This window comes from Papio anubis, chromosome 20 (assembly GCF_008728515.1).
Source record: "Papio anubis isolate 15944 chromosome 20, Panubis1.0, whole genome shotgun sequence".
Lineage (NCBI taxonomy): Eukaryota > Metazoa > Chordata > Mammalia > Primates > Cercopithecidae > Papio > Papio anubis.
This window is the reverse complement of record NC_044995.1, coordinates 17,270,895-17,276,894: the sequence shown is the minus strand read 5'-3', so window position 1 is coordinate 17,276,894 and position 6,000 is coordinate 17,270,895.

Sequence of the window (6,000 nt, the reverse complement as noted above, 5' to 3'; positions counted from 1 at the left end):
CAGTGGCTCATAGGCAACATAGCCAGACCCCTGTCTCTACAAAAATAATAATAATAATACTAGCCAGGCACACCTGTAGTCCCAACTACCTGAGAGGCTGAGGCAGGAGAATCACTTGAGCCCAGGAAGTGGAGGCTGCAGTGAGCTGTCATACCACTGCACTCCAGCCTGGGCAACAGAGCAAGACCCTGTCTCAAAAAAATAAATAAAATATTACAGACTTACAAGAAGTTGCAAAAATACCACAGAAGTGTTTCCCATATCCCTCACGAAGCTTTTCTTAATAGTAACATCTTGCATAACTATAGTAATTCTCAAAAGTAGGAAACTGACATTGTCACAATACTATTCACTCGACTACAGACTTTACTGGGATTTCACCAGTTTTTGCATGCACTCATTTCTTTCTGCATGTCTTTGTGTATAATTCAGTGACAGTTTATCACAGGTATAAATCCCACAATCAAAATACAGAACTGCTTCCTTACTACAAAGAAATGCACACGTCACACCTTTACAGTCATATCCTCCCTCTCCTTCTCTTACCCTTGACAACCACTAATCTGTTCTCCAGCTTTGTAATTTTGTCATTTCAAGGATGTTACATAAATGGAATCATATAGCATGTCACTTTTTTTTTTTTTTTGAGACCGAGCCTTGCTCTGTCGCCCAGGCTGGAGTGCAGTGGTGCAATCTTGGCTCACTGCAACCTCAGCCTCCTTCAGTTCAGCGATTCTCCTCCCCAGCCTCTCGAGGCCTGGAGTACAGGCATGCCACCACACGTTTTGTGTTTTTAGTAGAGACAGAGTTCCCACCATGTTGGCCAGGCTGATCTTGAACTACTGACCTCGTGATCTCCCTGCCTTAGCCTCCCAAAGTGTTGGGATTACAAGCGTGAGCCACCCTTGTTGGCTCCAACCTGTCACTTTTTACAGGATTGACATTTTTTTTTTTTTTTTCCTACTCAGCAAAAACAGCAGTTTGAAATCCATCAAGGTTGTGTGTATCAATAGTTGAATCCTATTAATTGCTGAAAGTAATTGTGGTTTTTGCATTGTCGAAATATGTCATTTGATATTGGAATACATTCTTAAATAAATGTGGTTATGGTATACATCATTTTAATGTCCATTTCTTGTTTTATGTTTTTTTTTTTGTTTTTTTTTTTGCTAATGACTTGTTATTTGCTGTTTATTTTATTTACTTTGGGCTATAGAGTGATATTAGGCAAAAAGCAAATTCGAGCACCTTCTTTTTTTTTTTTTTTTTTTTTTTTGAGACGGAGTCTTGCTCTGTCCCCTAGGCTGGAGTGCAGTGGCGGGATCTCCAATGCTGCAAACTCCGCCTCCTGGGTTCATGGCTCTCCTGCCTCAGCCTCCCGAGTAGCTGGGACTACAGGCCCGCTTCGCCGGCTACTTTTTGTGTTTTGAGGCGGACTCACCCCGTGTCCAACTTCAATGAAATCTCTCTCTGTTCTCTACCATACTCGGCCTCCCATCAGGATAGTGAGCTCCCTTCAATATTCTATTTAGTTCAAAATGGGTTGTAAAGCAGCGGAGACAAATCGCAATATCAACAACACATTTGGCTCAGGAACATGCTAATGAACGTAGAGTGCAGTGGTGGTTCAAGAAGTTTTGGAAAGGAGAAGTTTTGCCTTGAAGATGAGGAGGGTAGTGGCCAGCCATAGGAAACTGACAACAACCGAGAACAATCATCAAAGCTGATCCTCTTACAACTACACAAGAAGTTGCTGAAGAACTCAACGTCGACCATTCTATGGTTTTTCGGCATTTGAAGCAAATCGGAAAGGTGAAAAAGCTCCCTAATGGCCGGGCGCAGTGGCTCACACCTGTAATCCCAGCACTTTGGGAGGCCAAGGCGGGTGGATCACCCGAGGTCAGGAGTCCCAGACCAGCCTGGCCAACATGGCGAAACCCCGTCTCTACTAAAAATACAAAAATTAGCTGAGCGTTGTGGTGGGCGCCTGTAATCCCGGCTACTCCGGAGGCTGAGGCAGGAGAATCACTTCAACCTGGGAGGTGTAGGTTGAAGAACCTACACCTTGAACCTGGGAGGCGTAGGCAGGAGAATCGCTTGAACCTGGGGGACCAGCCTGGCCAACATGGTGAAACCCTGCCTCTACTAAAAATACAAAAATCAGCTGGCTGTGGTGGCAGGTGCCTGTAATCCCAGCTGCTCAGGAGACTGAGGCACAAGAGAATCACTTGAACCTGGGAGGTTGTAGTGAGCCAAGATGGCATCACTGCACCCCAGCCTGGGTGACAGAGTGAAACTCCATCTAAAAAAAAAAAAAAAAATCATGCTTTTGGTATCAAGTCTAGAAACTCTTTGCCTAACCCTAAGTTATAAAGATTTTCTCGGCCGGGCGCGGTGGCTCAAGCCTGTAATCCCAGCACTTTGGGAGGCCGAGACGGGCGGATCACGAGGTCGGGAGATCGAGACCATCCTGGCTAACACGGTGAAACCCCGTCTCTACTAAAAAAATACAAAAAACTAGCCGGGCGAGGTGGCGGGCGCCTGTAGTCCCAGCTACTCGGGAGGCTGAGGCAGGAGAATGGCGTAAACCCGGGAGGCGGAGCTTGCAGTGAGCTGAGATCCGGCCACTGCACTCCAGCCTGGGCGACAGAGCAAAAAAAAAAAGATTTTCTCCTATGTTCTGTTTTTAAAGTTTACAGTCTTACATTTTACATTAAGATCTATGATATATTCTGCGTTAATTTTTAAATTTTTTTAATTTAATTTAATTTAATTTTTGAGACAGAATATCACTCTGTTGCCCAGGCTGGAATGAAGTGGCACAATCTTGGCTCACTGCAACCTCTGCCTCTCAGGTTCAAGTGATTCTCATGCTTCAGCCTCCCAAGTAACTGGGACTGTAGACCTCTGCCACCATGCCAGGCTAATTTTTGTGTTTTTATTACAGATGGGGTTTCACCATGTTGGGCAGGCTGGTCTCAAACTCCTGACCTCAGGTGATCCACCTGCCTTGGCCTCCTCCCAAAGTACTGGGATTACAGGCATGAGCCACTGTGCCAGGCCCTGAGTTAATTCTTATATAAGATATGAGATTTAGGCTGACATTCATAGTTTTCACTATTGATGTCTCATTGTCCATTTGTTGAAAAGACTATCTTTTCTATATTGAGTTGCTTTTGTACCTTGGTCAAAATTCATTTGGGCATACTTATGTGGTTCAATTTCCGGGTTCTCTTCTGTTTCATTGACCAATGTGTCTGTGCTTCCACCAATATCATACTATCTTGATTATCACGGTTATATAATAATCTCAAAATTATCAAGTGTGATTCCTCCTACATTCTTCCTTTTAAATATTGTTTCAGCTATTCTAGTTCCTTTGCTTTTCCATATAAATTTTAAGATAAGCTTGTCTATACAAACCAAAACAACTTGGAATTTTTATGGGAATTGCATTGAATTATAGATTACTTTGAAGAGAATTGACATCTTTACTATGTTGAGCGTTCCAATCCATGAACATGGTATGTCTGTCCCTTAATTTAGATATGTTTGTATATCTTTCATCCAGGTGTTACAGTTTTTAGCATAGGAATCCTATTCATGTTTTGTTGGATTTATACCTAAGTATTTTTTAGTAATTGTAAATGGAATTGTATTTTTCATTTTAGTTTCCAAATATTTATTGCTGGTATAAATAAATATAATTGATTTGTGTATTCATGTTGTATCCTGTGGCTTTGATCAACTCACTTATTAGTTCTAGGAGTTTTTGTAGTTTCCTGGAGGTTTATATAATCATGCCATCTACCACTAAGGAGATTTTTATTTATTCCCTTCCAATCGCTGTGTATTTTTTTTTTATTTTTGCCTTATTGCACTGCCTGGGACTTGACACTATGCTAAATAAGAGTGATGAGACATCACACCTATTAGGATGGCTACAACAAAAACAGAAAATAACAAATGCTGACAAGGACATGGAGAAATTGGAACCCTTGTGCACTGTTGGTGAGATGTAAAATGATGAAGCCATTATGGAAAACAGTATGGCTTCCCCAAAAAATTAAAAACAGGATTACTATATGATCCAGCAATTCCACTTCTGTGTATATACCCAAAAGAATTGAAAGCAGGGACTCAAAGAGGTAATTGTACACCCATGTTCATAGCAGCATTATTTGCTATAACTAAAAGGTGAAAACAATCCCAGTGCCTATTGACTGATAAATGAATAAGACAAAAGTGATATATACATGCAACAGAACATTATTCAGCCTTAAAAAAAAAGAAAGAATTCTGACCCATGCTACAATATGAATGAACCTTAAGGCCATTGTGCTAAGTGAAATAAGCCAGTCACAAAAGGACAAATATATGATTCTGCCTATATGAGGCACGTAGAGTAGTGAAATTCTAGAGAGTGGAAATAGTAATATAGCAGTTACCAGGGGCTTGGAGGAGAGGGGAATGGGAGTTATTGTTTGATAAGTAAAGACTTCCAGTTTTGCAAGATGAAAAGAGTTCTGGAAATGGATGGTACTGATGGTAGCACAACAATGCGAATGTACTCTCACGCTACCGGAATTGTATACTTTAAAATGGTTGGCGATAGGTCGTGGGCACAGTGGCCTCTGGCTGCCTGTAAAATCCCAGCACTTTCTCGGAGGCCAAGGTGGGCAACTCACCTGAGGTCAGGGAGTTCTCGAGGCCAGGCCTCGGACCAAATCCTAGTAAAACCCAGTCTCAATAAAACTACAAAATCCAATAAGCATGCAGGCATCGCAGCCTGTAATCCCAGCTACTCAGGAGGCTGGAGACAGGAGAATCACTTGAACCCAGGAGGAGAGGCTGGTGAGTGAGCTGAGATCGCCATTGCACTCCAGCCCAGGGCAACAAGAGCAAAACTCTGTCTCAAAAAAAGGCCGGGCGCCGTGGCCAAGCCTGTAATCTCAGCAATTCCCTTTGGGAGGCCGACGGGCGGATCAATGGCGGTCAGGAGATCGAGACCATCCTGGCTTAACACGGTGAAACCCCTGCCTCTTTACTAAAAAATACAAAAAAACTAGCCGGGCGCAGGGGTGGCGGCGCCCTGTAGTCCCAGCTTACTCCGGAGGCTGGAGGCAGGAGGAATGGCGGGAACCCGGGAGGGCGGAGCTTGCAGTGAGCTTCGAGATCCCCGCCACCGGCACCCAGCCTGGCAGGATATGAGCAGACTATTCTCAAAAAAAAAAGGTTACGATAGTAAATTTTATAGTATGTGTATTTCATCCCTAAATGAAAAATAATGAAATAATGAGGGGTGAGAATGAATATCCTTGCCATGCTTGTGATTATGGAAAACTGCCATACTGTTTTCCATAATGGCTATATCATTTTACATCTCACCAACAGTGCACAAGGGTTCCAATTTCTCCAGGTCCCTTTGGTGCTCAGCATTTGTTATTTTCTGTTTTGGTTGTAGCCATCTTAATGGGTGTGATGTCTCATCACTCTTATTTAGCATAGTGTCAGAAGTCCTAGGCAGTGCAATAAGGCAAAAATAAAAAAAAATACACAGAGATTGGAAGGGAATAAACAAAACTCTCCTTATTGGTAGATGGCATGATTATATATGTAAAGCTCCGTGGAAAACTTATAAAACTCTATGAACTATTAAGAGTTGATCAGTTATTGATACAAATATGAATGCCACAAAATTTATTAAATTCGGTGCCAATAAATATTTGGAAACTAAAATTTTAGGAGGAAAAGCAACAAGTACTTCACCACTTTGAGACTAGCTGAAGGTTTTTCATAAATTGTGTTATCAGGCTGAGAAAGTTTCCTTCAATTTCTAGTTTTCTGAAAGTTTTTTTTTATCAGGAGTGGATGTTATGGTTTGTCAAATGCTTTTTATGCATGATTTTTCTTTTCTAGCCTGTTAATATGATGAATCCCATTGAGAAGTTTCAAAATATTTGGCTAACCTTGCATTCCTGGAATAAATCCCACTTAGTC